We start from the raw sequence: 16,678 nt of genomic DNA, 5'->3' as shown, positions 1-16,678 counted from the left end.
GGCAAGCCAGCTGTTCCCAGGCAGTCCCAGGTGGCAGGAACGCAGCAGGGACCGTGCACAGGGTGCTGGAGCCTACCTGCCTCTCCCGTGGCTGGGGGGCCAGCTGCTGGCAGGCCAAGCAGCCCCTGCAGGGGACCCCGGACCTTCCCTCTGCAGTAGCAGTGCCCCCTGGGACCACCCGGGTGGGCTGTTAGCAGACAGGTACTGCCCGGGGGGTGCCGCCACCACAGAGGAAAGGACTGGGGTCCCCCATAGCTCAGGAACCACTCAGCCCACTGGCAACTGGCCCCCACTGCTGCAGGAGAGGATCAGAGCAAGGGGAAGGATGGGGCCCCTCACAGCATTTTTTTTTTTGGTGGAGCCTGCCTGGGGGCGGGAGGGGGGGGGGGAGAAAGAGGCAGGGGAGGTGGGTGAGCTGATGTGGGGCGATGACACACTGTGACATCATGTGAGTCCCTAAATTGAAACGGTGGGTTTTTAAACGACGCAATTAAAAACCCAGCAATTAAAAACCCATCATTTCAATTTTGGGAAAACTAGACCCCTGTCCCATGTACAAGCACCCAAAGGAAGCAAAGGGGATAAAATAGACACAAAAGCAGAGAGAGAATGACAGCTCTTCTGAAAATATATAAAAGCCCATCTTTGCTAACAGAGCCATTGGAGTTGCACAGGTTTAAGACAGGGCCAGAGAGCAGCCTTTCTTGCAGTATGCCCTTTAAACACCAGTTAATGTTCAATCAGAACTTTGTGCAATAGTTACTTCAGGTTACTAACAACAGCACTAATTTTCCCTTAGATGAGGAAATAGCACACCGCTGAGATAGACTGTAATATCAAAGCTGCTTAAGAAGCTGTGTTGAGATGTTTCAGGCTATACAACATTTTGACTAGGACTTTACTCTCTCGGCAGGCTGAAATGCTTCCCTCGTGCCTGATCCTCCTACAATGAAGTTAAATAGGGCATCTGCAGGTTCAGAATTAAACCTTAAGAGTGGAAAATGAATAGAAAACTGTAAAATGTACCTCAAAGGATTTTATATCTGATAGTTCATGAAAAAGAGCATTTAAGCCTTAATCATGACTGTGACAGTATATATTTATCATTTATATCAGAGTGCAACTATTTTGTACTAGTATGAGCAATCTGCTTTCAGGGAGTGCTTTGATAGCATACGGTTTTGAGTCCCTAGTACTGAGGAAATCCCCACTGTGCTGATATTGGTGTGCACAGTCGAGTGGAGGAACTGTGATTCAGCAAATTTCAGACAGCATTCTGAAAGCTTTTCAGCCTACTTCCATTTTCATTCTTACAAGCATAAGCCAAGGGGGAAAAAAAATAATCATAAGTGACAGAAATATCGCTTGCTTCATCTTATATCTCAACCCTACTTCACAAAAACTAAATGTAAGTACTTCTGATTTTTTTGATTTTTTTTTTTTTTTTTATAGGAAAGCCACTGCATTTTGTTTCAAGGTACAGGAAAGTGATTTTCAGTAACATTCCTCCTTTCCTTTTAATAAAGGGTAGAATCTATTTTACATGGTGGCATTATAATGTGTAGGAATAGGTATTCTGTATCCTTAAAGAGTAATTTCCATTAAGTTACTGCTGTCTTCCCTAATATTCTAAAATCTGCTTGTATCTCTCTTGGCTGTTGACACAGTATTGAAGAGTGACATATGGATTCATATATTCTGATCACAAATAATGTCACTTCTATTTAAAAAATGCATTTGCACCAAGAGTAGAGATGAGATAAAGCCAAAAAGATTAATCTTTAAAACTTTGGGCTTTCTTGGACTGCTAAGCCAACATAGTGGCTGGAATATTCTAGATTTTATGTATGCAAAAGTTTCAACAGAAACATGGTGTGCATTATGGTACATAATGCACCTAATTAAAAAGCACAAGTTCCATCAACTTTAAGTAAGACTAATTTCCTTTAGGCCTCGTCTATGTGGGAATGTCATGGCAGAGTAACATTTGTTCAGATTCAGTCTTTTTAACTGTTATTTAGTGTCCTAAGATGCAGTAGTTAGTCCTCCTTAGAAAAGGGCTAACTCTACTTTCTAGGGAATGTGCTTCAAATGTTTATGTGATACTTCTTGAAAACAGGGCTAGATATTGCTTTTTTTGGACACTTGTACATTCACCAAAAAAATAAATAAATAAATAAATAAATAAAGCAGTCTTGGGAGAACTCAAACTATTCCTAAATTTGGATCAAAGTAATAACGAGTTTTAGCTCCCTAAAAATTTCAATATTTCTTCATTTTATTTTCATTTTAGCTTTTTTAGTTAAACATTTCAAAATTTTTCAGGCTGGATTCACATGGAACCTTGATTGTCATTTACAAAATGAAAGAAACGTCTCTCCCTCTCATGTCACATAGCTTAGTAGCTAGAGTACTCACTGGGTGCATCTACACATTCATTAATGCACAGTAGTTACTACACAGTTTAGTACTTGCTTAACGAAGGACTAACTAAATGCACAGTAACTAGTTACTGCAGAGTAGTGCTGGCGCGTAGTTTCTTTGTGATGCTTACTGCCAGTGCCGTAACAAAGGGGTTGGGGGGCAGTAAACAGGGTGACCACCCTGGGCGCTAAAGTGATGGGGCGCCAACAAGCACTGCTCAGTTGGGGCAGGGAGCAGGACAGAGCCATGAGATGGCTTGTTTCGGGGGGATGCAAAGACGGGGGAAGAGTGGCTCCTGCCACTGTGTGCACTCCCAGGCATGCATGGGGAGGCATGTGCCCCCTGGATCTGTGTGCAGGGCGAGGGTGGGCTGCCACTTCAGGTTTTGCCCTGGGTACCAAACTTTGTTCCTACAGCATTGCTTACTGCCAGTAGCTTAATAACACTAGCAGTAGCATATCAACTTGACTTTTGACAGGCATGCTACTGTGCAGTGGTAGTAGGCTACTGCACAATAAACATCTTGTGCAGATGTGCCCACTGAGGAGTTCAGATCTCTTGTCTGAAGATTATCCTTACTACCGCACTAAAAAGGGACTTTTAATTAGCTAATTCCAGATAAAAGTATCTCATGCCAAGTGGACAATCTGTCCATTCTCTTTACATTTATCTTCTTCCCCTCAGAGCATGCTCAAGATATAAATCATTAAATCTCCAGTTAATATTCTATTAGTCATGGGCGACTGGTGCCTCCCGAGTCTAGGGGGGCACCAGATCGCCAACGGGGGGGGGGCCCCCAACAGCCAATCACCAAGCACCCCCTACGCGTCGCCAATGCTATTCGTTCTATATAAAAACTCAGATCTGTGACCAAACTTGACATCTTCACCCCGCACTTCACAAGCTCCTTCCCGATCACTCTTCTGCTTGCCCATCAACTGCAGCCCTCACTTTATACCATGTGCTTCTGGAGATACCTCAGCGTGACATCCTCCAATGTAAGGATAGCCTGCAGGTTTCCACCTGCAAACGTCTGTCCCCGTACATCAGAAACCAAAGATAGCCACTAACCCTATACCAGGAAAAAAAAGAGCTTCCCAAACACTGAGACATAGTTAACAGAACCTATACTAATGGAAGGTAATTTGAAAAATGTCTTTACTTTTTGTAGTGAAGGAATGGCAAGAAAAGATACAAAACTGTGAAAAAGAAAAAAGACAACGTGTTTTCATTGTTCTCACAGACTCTACAGAGTATTTAGCCATGTCACTGGAGTCAAGCAGAAGGCAGGATGGGGTGGTACTTTAGGCTCACTCTACATGTGTAGGTAAAGTAACAACAGGATCAAATGTTCAATCCACATAAATCGAGCCCCCTGCCACGCCACATTTGCCTGGCTGGAGGCAAGGGTGGGATCATGCATCAGATCCCATCCTGCCTTATTGCCAGTGCAAGGAAAGCCCGATTCTGGGCTCCTCCTGCATCGGAAAAAAGCAGGCTACTGTGGCTGGAAGCCCCCTCTGCTGACAGGGCTCCCAGCCACGGGGACCACATGCAGCTAGGCCGAGAGTCCTCACACCTGACAGGACCCTGGGTCCTAGCTGCACCCCACATGCAGCTAGGGACAAAGAGTCCTGCATCTGATGGATGCATTCATCTAATAGAGGGTCCTGAAGAAACATGTGAAGGGATGGTTTCCAGAAACATGCTTAAAAGATTTTAAAAAATAGATAAAAAATAGAAGACAGCTTTGAGAAAAGGGCACGGGGTTCTGCGATGTACAGTGTAAAAAAATCATTGTGATGGAGCACCTTTTGTTGCTGAGGTCAAGTCCTTACCCCAGCCTACCAATGTTCTGCAAAATAAAGCACAACCCATCCTGGGACCTACATTTAAAGCAAACTCATTCATGTTTTCCCATCTTCCCACATCAACAAGTCATGTGGAAGTACAGAAAGGGAACTCTTTCAAATTCATTGCCTATAGCAGAGTTCAGAGACCTATGGCCCACAGAGCCATCAGATGCAGCTCACAGACATAAGGTTTCAGTGGCATTGGGCAGCAAGGGGGGTTGGCAGCAGTCACTCTCCCTGTGCCACCACAGAAAGAAACAGTGGCAGTGGCTGGGTCCTAGTGCCCACCTACCCACCAACCTTGACCTGAACTGAATCAATCTGTCCTGCAGCCTTAAAAGGGCTGCTGACAACTGGCTTGCAGCATTTCGTAAACTCTCCCAAAATTTGGCCATGGCTCAGTTCCATTGGTGTTAGGTTTGCACCACCTACTTGTTTCCTGAAGAAAAACAAAAGCAACTGATGTGGTAGATTTGTTTTTTGTTATCTTGGTAAATTTTGCTACAACTGAGCTGCAAAATATATTTAGTTGGCATTCCATCAATGACTTATACAGTGTTTGGGATTCTTGATTGTAAAAAAAAAAAAAATTTAAAACAAGGCACCCATTTCCTTCCTAATCTCAGTATCATTCAGAGCCCACTCTGTGCAAAATCTCATGTGATTTGACCTATTTCATGGCATAATACAGTAGAATGCTGCTGATGGCATAGCAAAACCTCCATGAGAGGGGGACTGACAGTTGATCTAACACTTAGCTAGTTGCTGACCAATTACAAACACAAGTGGCAAGTTCTCAGATGATGATAGCATCATAGCAACACCTCTTCCATCAATGAAGGCAACTCTCATGTTGTCATTGTAATGCTGGGGTGGGACTCAGCATAGTTTTCTCAGAAAGTGGTGTTTGCCACCTGAAGCTCTGCCATCACAGCTGATCATACCGGTTCTGCATACTTGTCCATCAGCCACCACTGACTAGTTGACACAGCACAGAGGCAGTAATCCACTGAGTAAACTTTTGCCAAGCATTTATCTGGAGCAGCAACAGCTCAGTATTACCTCCTGCTTTGCCTTTTCCATTCAGTGAATCATGACAGCATCAAAAGCTTTTTGAAACTGCCAAGCTAATCCCACCCGCCTGGGCAAATCCAAATGCATGTGCATCATCCTGGTCACATGAATGATGGTCATGACCATAGGGCTCAGCAGCATGTCCTCCATGCTACCTGATGGGATCCCTCCCTTGTTTTCACAGATGGGCACTTATCACAGAAAACACATATTTTAAAATAATCCCATCAAAATGCAATTGATGCAAGAAAAAGAATCATGGGAGCTTGTTAGATTGACCTCTGTTCCAGAATGCCTGTCATTTCCAGGAATAAGCCCACAATGCACTGCAAGAACAATCACAAAATTGAAGGGTGTAAAATTGCACCTGGGAATATCTGCCTAGAATGCTAAACAGTTAGCTCAGTGCCTGTTTTGAATTATGTGGGCAGTTATTAACAAGGGAAAATTCTCAAGCAGGTTAAAAAAAAAAAAAAAAAATAGTGTTTGTGGACATGCTCCAGTTCAACAAGGTTAAACCATCACCTTAGAGTAAATAAACTAATGCAAAAGAAACATACCTGTGTAGCTAAGGCCTAAATCATTCAGATTTAAAAACTCCTGTGCTTTGTTTATTGACCTAAATCCTCCAGAAACCTTTACACACAATTTCTGAGCACATCACCACCACACATTTAATGGGGGGATGCTTAGAATTCTATGTAGGCGGAAGTTTTCTATCAACTAATTTCTTGTCACTGTTTTGCTTGTGAAAAAGATATTCAGAAAACAATTTAGTAACTTAGTTATTTTTGAAGTAATTATAAATATAGTCATGCTCCAATAGTGGGCCAGGTACATCCATCTATTTTGGCCCCAGGTTTTTAAAAACATTTTTATTACCTTTTGATTAGCAGTAACTCATTCTATATTTTTACTGTTCTTATCATTGCTTTGCAGGACTCATTGAATATATTTGGTCCTCACTTTTCCAACATATCTTTAAACAGTCCTTTGTAAACAATGTCCACTCCTTCCTTGCATTCTTTTTCAGAGATGTGATGACTAGGATGACCATGGATGATTAACAGGTAGGGCTAGTTATACTAGGAGTGTTTCACTGGTGTAGAAATATCAGTTCGACTGCCTTAGCCAAGTACGGATGCAGCTATACTAGGAAATGCATGAAGTCACAGGGATAATGGCATCTACATGTGGAACTTCTGCCAGCCCACTTATGTTGGTCAGGGATCACAAATCTTCATGCCCCAAACCAACGGCTCTGCCAGCAGAAGTCTAGTCTCAATGTACTGTATTGTACTGCCTGCACTTTTACCAGCAAAACCTCTACCACAGTGGGGATGCAGATGTATTGGTAGAAAGGTGCATTATACTGGCATAGCTATTCTTGTACAGGTAAGGAAATCAACTCTCTTAGTGATGGGGAGCTGTATTTTTTACAAAGTTGTTATAAGAGCCCATTAGAACCAGGGCTCACAACACAATGCTTATCACTTAGTGTTTGGACTCTAAACGAAGCATGCTTTTGTCAGACTTGGTCATGTGAGCAACTGAACATTTTAATGCTAATACAATCGTATTCTCACTAGCACTTGTCCTAATATAGTTATTTTGATTTCAAATAAAAATCTCATCCCTAGGGACATGTCTATATCCACTCCAGAGTGTGCTTTGGAATGTGATGATGAAGCATGGCATGCTACATACACAAATGGTTGGTTATAGAGGTGCTGGATGCATGCCAGTCAGCTCACTGTGCTGTGTAGAGCAAGCATTGCTTGTACATCACTATGTCTACTACCCTGGACTTCAGAAAAGCAGATTGACCCCCTCAGGGAACTGATGGGCAGGATCCCCTGGGAGGCCAGTCTGAGGGGGAAAAGGAGTCTGGGAGAGCTGGTTGTATTTTAAAGAAACCTTATTGTGAGCACAGAAACAAGCCATCCCAGTGTGCAGGAAGAATAGCAAATATGACAGGCGACCACCTTGTCTTAGCAGAGAACTCTTCAGTAAGCTTAAACACAAAAAGGAAGCATATAAGAAGAGGAAGCTTGGACAGATGACTAGGTCAGAGTATAAGAATATTACTTGGGAATATAGGGATGAAATTAGGAAGGCCAAGGCACAATTTGGGTTGCAACTAGCAAGGGACATGAAGGGTAACAAGAAGGGTTTCTACAAGTATGTCAGCAATAAGAGGAAGGTCAGGGAAAGTGTGGGTCCCTTATTGAATGGGGGAGGCAATAATGAGGAGAAAAAGATTTAAATTCTCAATGCCTTTTTTTTTTTTTTTTTTTTTTACCTCGGTCTTCATGAGCAAGGTCAGCTCCCAGACTACTATACTGGGTAGCACAGTTCAGGGAAAAAGTGAGCAGCCATCAGTGGCGAAATAAAAAGTTAAGGACTACTTAAAAAAGCTGAACATGTACAAGTCCATGGGGCTGGCTGCAATGCATCTGAGAGTGCTGAGGGAGTTGGCCAATGTGACTGCAGAGCTGCTGGGCCATTATTTTTGAAAACTCATGGCGATTGGAGTGGGGGGGGGGAAGTCCCCAGACGATTTGTAAAGGCAAGTAAACTGCCCATCTTTAAGAAGGGGAAGAAGGAAGAACCAGGAAACTACAGACCAAATCAGCTTCAGCTCAGTCCTTAGAAAAATCATGGAGCAGGTCCTCAAGGAATCCTTTTCTAAACAGTTGGGGGAGAACAAGGTGCTTTGGAACCATCAGCATAGGTTCACCAAGGGCAAGTCATGCCTAACCAACCTGATCTGCCTTCTGTGATGAGATGACTGGCTCTGTGGATGCAGGAAGAGCAGTGGCCATGATATACCTTGACTTTAGCTAGGCTTTTGATATGATTTCCCATAACATTCTTGCAAGCAAGCTAAGGAAGTATGGGTTGAATGGACTGTAAGGTGGATAGAAAGCTGGCTGGATCATCAGGCTCAACAGGTAGCAATCAATGGCTAGATGTCTAGTTGGCAGCTAGTATCAAGTGGAGTGCTGCAGGGGTCAGTCCTGAGCCAGTTTTGTTCATCAGTGATCTGGAAGATGTGATGGAGTACACCCTCAGCAAGTTCATGGATTACACTAAGATGGGGGGAATGGTAGATATGCTGGAGGGTAGGGCTAGGATTCAGAGTGATCAACACAAATTGGAGGATTGGGCCAAAATAAATCTCATGCGGTTCAACAAGGGCAAGTGCAAAGTCCTGCACTTAGCACAAAACAATCCCATGCACCAGAACAGGCTGGTGGCTGACTGGCTGGGCAGCAGCTCTGCAGAAAAGGACCTGGGGGTTACTAACAGTGGACAATAAGCTGAATATGAGTCAACAGTGTGCCCTTGTTGCCAAGAAGGCTAATGGCATACCGGACTGCATTGGCAGGAGTGTTGTCAGTAGGTCAAGGGGAAGAATCACTTCCCCTCCAGTACTCCACATCTGGAGTACTGCTTCTAGTCTTGCCCCTCCGCCCCCAACTACAGAAAGGATGTGGACAAGCTGGAGAGAGACCAGCAGAGGGAAATGAATATGGTTAGGAGGCAGGGACCATGACTTCTGAGGAGAAGCCCCTGCCCCCATGACTTCTGAGGGAACTGGGCTTATTTAGTCTGGAGAAAAGAAGGCTGCAGAGGGGATCTGATAGACACTTTCAACTACCTGAACGGTGGTTCCAAAGAGGATGGAGCTAGACTGTCCTCAGTGGTGAGATGACAGAACAAGGAACAATGGTCTCAAGTTGCAGCAAGGGAGGTTTAGGCTGGATAGTAGAAAAAAAATTCTCACTAGGAGGGTGGTGAAGCACTGGAATGGGTGATGGAATCGCCATCCTTGGAGGTTTTTAAGGCCCAGCTCAACAAAGCCCTGGCTGGAACGATCTAGTTGGGAATGGTCCTGCTTTGAGCAGGGGGTTGAACTAGATGACCTCCTGAGGTCCCTTCCAACCCTTATTTTCTATGATTCTACCATTTTGAGACAGTCAAGACTACACTCAAGAGTGAAGTTCTCAAGAGTCAGGAAACTGAAAATTATTAACTATGTCCCCAGTGATTTTTAATTACATAGTATTTCTCAAATGATTATTTTCCCCTTATATAATTACTTTGTCATTCTTAGACTGTTACAGTAAGTTAATAAGTGTAATGGTACTCTCTGAACCTCTCTCACATAACATTCCTTACATAAGGAGTCTAATTAGCTTCACCAGTAGGTACTTGTATTTATGTTAACAGCCTTGGACCCTGGAAGTGCAAGGCACACTAATATGTCATCTGGCTCTGTCAGACCCAGAACAACAAACTGTACAGTAATACAGTAGCCCTCTGTTGGTATGAAATACTTGAAGCATCAAAATAAAGTACTTCTGTCCCAAATAAGTACCAAGAATGAATTGGTATTAATCTCCAAGGTCTCCTTTATTAGATAATTTGGTAACCTTACTTCAGAGAAAAGATTCTTGTTCAAGGAAAAGAAAACATAAGCAACAGAGAAAAGCACAATGTTCAGCTCTGGAAGTAATAGCTTAGTGGGACCCAGAGATTTCTCTAGGAGCTTTGAAGAAATGCTTTATCATCTCCTTCAGTTGTTCCTAATTGCAGACTAAGTGTTCTCCATAGCTGTACCCTGACTGCAACCTAGCTGCTGCCTTCTCCAAGCCTAGGTAGAAAGAAATTCTGTTCCTCTCCTCTGGGAAATGGATATTCTGAGCAGTTCAGGCTTCATTCTACTCTCTTGGTTTCTGTCCATTCCCAACTATTATTTAGATAGTTGTATTTTCCTATGCTCATCTACAAGATTCCTTTATTTTTTATACATAAGACCCATCTGCCATGATGCCCAACAGAAAACTCACTTATCAATAACAAGTCTGAAGAGTGTTTGGGAATGATTGATAACAATGAATCCTACCTGTTGTTAACATACCCTTATATTATCACCAATCATAATGTTGGCCAGTCACCTTGCGCTTACTTGCCTAGGTTTAGATTGTGTACTTATAATAGTAGCCCTGTTTTCTTGTTTTAAAAACCCAATTGTAGGTACTAATAAGATTTTCTTAACCTCAATCTCCACTCATTTGATGTTATTGATAATGTCTTGATAGCCAAAACTTATCCTTCCTAGGGTAGAAAGAGGTGGTCTTTGGAGTAGGGTGAACTGTGCCACCACTTGTCCTGGCACAGCTGATTTATTTCATTGGTGTCTACAGACATTGCAGGGGTCATTGTAACTCAGGGTAAGACCCCTGCTGTCCTAGGGCTTCAGGGACCCAGTCCTGCAGGACAAGTGCCCTAGGTGCCACGCTCCAATTCACGATGTACGTCTGAAAACAGGAGAACCCTCATGCAGGTTCCACCACTTCCACATGTGCACTTCAAATTTGGGCAAGGCAACTCAATAAGTGCACCGGGGGATCTCCCACAGGGGAGCTCCCATGATGCGCAATAAGCACACAGACATTTAAGGTGCCACAATACGACTACCTTTGTTCATGGTAACAGTTTTGAGCACCTGGAGCGCAACAAGAGCCTATAATGTCTGTTTGCTTGCACCTTGTGCCACCCCTGGTGTCATATATCTGTTACACTGTCAGTGTTGTAATACTTTTTCACACACTTACAGTAACTTTTGCTCCTCTGTCAAAGAACTAATCAGCCTGAACATGAGGGAGCAAAATTTATACAGAAGCAATTTAGTTGGCCAGTTTTCAGTACTATTTTGGTACTGATGCAGACAATTGTTTAGATAAGAGCTCATTTCCTTCCAGCTTACCTGTTCATCTCTTCTGCAATGAAGTCATAAGCTTGTATTTGATCTTAGTCCTTTTCAGTGAAAGTTATTCTGATATCATAAATTCAACATTATGACTTCACTGAAGCATCTAGGAAGAAGATATTCATGTGGACTGAGAAACAGCAAGGCCTGGTGCAAGTCCCTATTTTATGTTCAATAACTAGAAAATATAGCAAGACAAATGATAATTGAAGTAAAAGTTACATAGATTTCTGTTTTAAAAGAGACTGATGCATAGGAAAACCTTCCTCCACTTAAAAGACCGTCTAAGTCCAAATCCAGACAGCTTCAAGGCTTTGTTGATACTTCAATACAGCCTCATAGCTGGAAGCCTTGATGTATTTTTTGTTTCCAAGATGCAAAGGGTGAATAAATCAAATAGATGTTGAGCAGAAGTCTTCAGTACACAGAAAATTACATGTTTCCAAAGATTGCCAAGTCAGCCACATCTACAGTCAGCCATGACTAATCTTTTTAGTAACAGTAAAAAGTATAAGGTTACCAGTCCTGCATTTTTGCTCATGTTGATAATTTAGTATTTCATTATTACTTCATATACTGTCACTTCTTTCATTCCTATTGCTTTTTGCAGATATTTATTCCATTATTATACTATACTATTTTGAGTCCCCATGTACAAAAGGTTTCCTTGAATACAAAAATTTAGACCCAATTCTGATTTACTTCTTTGGGCAGAATTCCCAATAACTAAAGTTAACCAAGTGCATCATAATGTTACATTCTTAATTTGACAAAACAATTAAGCACATGCTTAAACTGTAAGTGCATACTTAAATCAAGTTTAAAAAAATCAATGGGATACAAATTTGCTTTTTTGGAACCAACCTCTTAAGTCCTAATCCTACTCTCAGTGAAGTCAATGGAAGTTTTGCAAGCCACTTCAAGGGAAAAACGTTAGGTCCTGAATGTGGTTAAATTAAGTTAGCTCTACTCAGGTGCTTGAAAGTTACATAACCTTACAGCTACCTATTTCACATGTTAGAGTGGTGTGGTATCAGGTAGGTCCAGGAAATATACAAGGCAAGGATTTTTTTTTAGTGCAATGAAAGAGATAACCAAAATGATCCTTGACATTAAGAGCATATTATAGCATTGTCTACATTTTACCAGCACTACCAGTCACTCAACAACTTGTTTAATATATGTATACAATAATAGTAAAGCCACTGGAGCTTTTTAACAGTAGTTACCAATGCAGCACCAGTGAGAACTTTGTTTATATGTTATCTAGGGTAGGCACAGCTGTGTACGGTTTTTATTTTCTTCTTGGACTTGTCACAAACAAGCCCCTTGTCTTCAGTCCTGTTCTTTCAAATGCCTGGAGCCTTAAAAAAAAAAAAGTTTACTGACATTTGTCCAGTTTCTTTTCAAGTTTACGGACCTGTTAATTGCCTTACCATTGCATATTTCCCTTTAGTGGAGGGGAATGTTAAAGTACAGTTGCGGGGGTTCTTGAATGCTAATTATATCTGGGGAAACAAATGAGGGATTAAGGAAGGAAATCAGAATAAACATAAGGAAGAAAGGCAAAATACCACTTCCAGGTGTATAGCTGGATGCAAAACACAAAATGAAAAACACAGTATCTTTAAACACAACCTTTCCCTTCTCCCAGCTTAGCCAACTACCTGAGAACACCACCTATTCACATTACTTGTCAACAAGTGCTACCAGCAGTCCCAGACAAACAAACATCCTCTTCCCCACAGAGATACATATAGTTGCATAGTAATAGTTTTATGCTCCTACAGTCAAGTATTCGCTGGAAAATACCCCTAATCTCAGTATCATTCAAATATTTCATCTTTAAACAAAGAATTGTAAAGTAGAAATAGCTGAAAGTCAGGTATATCCCAAAACAAACACAGGCCTTTTTGTATCCGATAAGCTCATTAAATGAAATTTAATCTAAAGTAATGAGGAAGTAGGAAGATCAAGTTGAGTAACTTTTAAGCCCAATGAATTTCATAGCATACTTTATCCATGAAACAAAAAAAGCATTATCTCATCTCTCCACACATCAGCACACTGCAATGCCACTATTGTATCCCTTACATTTGACTATATTTAAAAAAAATAAATTCAGTTTATCTTGGATGTAAAAACTAGCTCCATAGTTAACAACATCATCATACAGAGAATTAACAAACAACTAGTTAAAAAAACCCACAAAACAGAAGTCAAATGGTTAAAAATAAAAGGAAAGAAAGAAAGAAAAAGACTGGGGAGAGACATAAAAAACCAGGAACTGAAGTCACCTATGTCTGCCAAGCTATCTTCAATCAAGTGATTCAGCTGGTGTTTTGTTTTTTTAAAAAAAACAAAGCCCCTATACATCCCATTTTTGCTGACCAAATGAATCCATTTCAAAGTTAGCCCCAGCAGACAGTCTGCCTGTCAGTGTCAAAGGCTTACCAGAATGAGGGAGAGGGAGAGAGAGAGAGAGAGAGAGAGAGAAGACTGCTAGAGCAGAAGATGCCAGTTTCAGTGTTATCATTCCTGGTAGGTTTCTCATACCAATCTTGGGTAAGATCCTGGCCCACTGATATCCAGAACAAGTTTCACAGAATCTCACACCTGGGTTTTAGGGTTCTTCACATGCAAAGTCTATAGAGTCTTAACAGTAACTTTTTATGTTAGAAAAGGAAGTTTCCCCTCTATCCTCAAGCTAAACATTTATTTTTAAAATGTAAAAGTATAAACCAATATAGTTCAAGATCTGCAGTTAAGCAGAAGCTGAGTTTCAGTAGGAATTATACTATACCTTCAGAATCTTACACACTATACCAATTTACAACTGCTTAACTTTTGGATGGATAAGCTGACTTTTGTTAACCAGCTCAAATAGCAGGTTTGTTATTATGTTATTAAATAATAGTATTGTTTTCCAACTTGTTCAGAAAGCTTCTTTTACATACGGCAGAGTGAGCAACTATTACTTTGCCACACTGGGACCCATAAAATAAAATGCTTTTAAAAAAGTCAGCATCATTCATATAGTTCCATAGAAATAAAGACAATGAAATAGAAAACCCCCATAGAATCAATGTCTCTTGCCTTAGAAGCATCTTGAATGTTTATTTCTGATAAATGTAAAGTAAAACCAAGGCATTTATCTAGCAGCTGGAAACCATTACTCTATGCCAACGTTCTGTTCCACTAATAATCTCTCTTAAATTGCAGTATCTCTAACAGCTCTACAAATTGGGTCTATACACTCCTAACACCCATATATTTTAGCCACCTCTTTTTAAATATATAGTGAATACTTTGTAAGTGCAAAGGGAACAGAAACTCCAGAGAAAATAAATGTAGAGGAAAACAACTAACATTTCTTGAGCTTTGCTACCTTAAGAACAGTAATGCAACATGGGCCAGGTCCAAAATCTGACCAAATTTTTATGCATTAAACTCAAATGGGAGAAATGTTCCCAATTCCAAATATCCAGTTTATTAATATAATCTACCTTTCTGGAGAGAAGAAATAACACTATAAATTTTGGGAAAACAACAATAACAAGAAAGTTCTGTGCTCTCTCTGCAGTACAGGTGGGCAGGACACAGCACTGTAAGTTACATCTCTGTGCAATATTATACAGAGCTGTTAGTTTCATTCATTTAAAATGAAATTCAAAACCAAGCCAGACCAGTCTAACATAAAAAGTTAAAGTTGGCCAGTAAAGCAAAATAGTTAAATGTCATCTAAACTGAGGGACCCAGTCTGGACATAGAGCACTCTAGCCTTAATTCATCAGTGGCCTTATCCCATACATTTTTAGGGCTGCAATTGTTCAATTTTTTCTTTAATTATTTGACACCTTTCATGAGGGCATTTTGGGCCAAATGAGAATTACCTTGACACAGGATTCAGAGACGACATTTTGTAGAATAGTCTGCCTTCAATCTTGCCTTCCATATGTGGTTTTAAGATGAGCAGAAGAGGGAGAGGGATCCTTTGTGGCGTAGACTATATGTTTTTTGGTTTTCAGGGCAAAATTCATTGCTTAATCTATAAGAATTAGCAGAGAAGGATGTGTGATTTACATGCTGGTGATCATTAAAAGCTATTTAATTTGTCAGGACTATGAGTCCATGGCTTTTTGCAGGAGTTTTTTATTTCTGCTAAATACTTGCTGTGTAGCATGGATCACTTTAAGTGCTAAGCAATTCTAGTGGGTTGGAAGCAGTACTTCCAAAGTAGTAGATTTGCTTGGTACCCTACAGTGTTCTGCGGAACTGCGCTCAGCACCCAGTAGGAATGAGACTGCAATGCTCAAGCTTGATTCTTCAACAAAGCAAGAAACTAAATTAAAAAGTAACTAGGTGACAGTATTCCTCAAAAATGATTTTATATAGGCTGAGAAATATGGTAACCAAATAAAATTAAGTAGAATAGTGAGGTATGGCACCATTTAAAAAAAATGGGAAAAAAATTCTCACTGACAGGAAAAAAAATGTCAACTGAGTGTTGTGTCATTATATTTGGAAAACAGACTTCTTATTAACTTGGATTTATTTCACACACAATATTTACTGCATTTTAACCAACTGCAGTTTACAAATGAGCCAAAGGTGTATCATAATAGTTTCAATCGTCTTGATTTCCCTCTATCCCCGTCCCCCACCAAAAAAAATATTTAAAATCATTTTAAAGCAAACTAAGTTTGAACGAAAAATAATTTATATTTTTTTTGTTGTGAACGCTAAATAGCTCTTCATTTGTTCAGATGCACTCTCTCCTCCAAATACTTAAAACATATTCAAATTCTTGTAACTTCAGCACCTGAGTAAGACGATAGATAAAATAAATACAGCTAAGCAAAACCAGAAGAACAAAGCAGAACTGTTTTCAAGACTGCTATTTATCTTTATAATCCTGCCTTTCCAGAAAGCAGGTCCTATGTAGCTACTACTCTACCTACTTATGAGCAAAGGTCCTTCCCTTGCTCTCATTCAAATAAGAGATTCCAGGTAATTGTGAAAAAGTAGAAGTATCAACTGACATTAAAAACTGGTCATGCTAATATTCTTCAAGCACTGAGAACATCTGTGAAAGCCCAAGTTGGAATCTGGCTTTAATTCCAGGGCAGGTTAAATGAAGCAGAAAAACATTAATGATTTGAAATATGCAAGAATCATAGCAAGAACAGAACTGTCAAATAGCAGTCAACTAAACTCCTTGTCCAAAAAAGTGAAAGATACAATGAATCCTGGCAGAGATCAGATAAAGCTACCTGGATTGCTGTGACCTCTTCAAGAGGGAAAGGAGATATACACTCAAAGATTCACACAGTATTTGCTAATAAATGCAGTGGAGGCAAGGTCCTTTCCTAATGGCACTGAGACTGTAAAAAACAAACAAACACACAAATCAAATCCTGAAGAAGGCACAAGAAGAATTAAAGGATGAAAGCTTAAACCAGACAAATTCAAATTAGAAGTGCAAAAGGCTTTCTTTTGCTTTAAATTCTGTGGGTCTAAGATAACAACATGACCAGGGAAACTCAGG

The 16,678-nt window shown here is 40.6% G+C and overlaps 1 protein-coding gene across 2 annotated transcripts in view; it reads right to left on the bottom strand.

Annotated features, from left to right (window-relative positions):
• Positions 1-16,678, bottom strand: part of CCDC148 (coiled-coil domain containing 148) — a 166,757-nt gene that overhangs the window by 148,908 nt on the left and 1,171 nt on the right. Inside the window, exons 2-3 of one of the 2 annotated variants that reach the window (XM_006020353.3) lie at positions 16,404-16,514; positions 15,024-15,178 (exon numbers count right to left, since the gene is read on the bottom strand). The gene's annotated coding sequence lies outside the window, so the exon portion shown is untranslated. Of the gene's footprint in view, positions 1-13,686; positions 13,697-15,023; positions 15,179-16,403; positions 16,515-16,678 lie in introns of those variants that run through there. The other variant, XM_006020354.3, reaches the window with a different exon arrangement.

Source organism: Alligator sinensis, unplaced genomic scaffold, assembly GCF_000455745.1.
Source record: "Alligator sinensis unplaced genomic scaffold, ASM45574v1 scaffold389_1, whole genome shotgun sequence".
Taxonomy (NCBI): Eukaryota; Metazoa; Chordata; order Crocodylia; family Alligatoridae; genus Alligator; species Alligator sinensis.
Note: the sequence above shows the minus strand (reverse complement) of the source record. Positions and strands in the feature narration are given on the sequence as shown.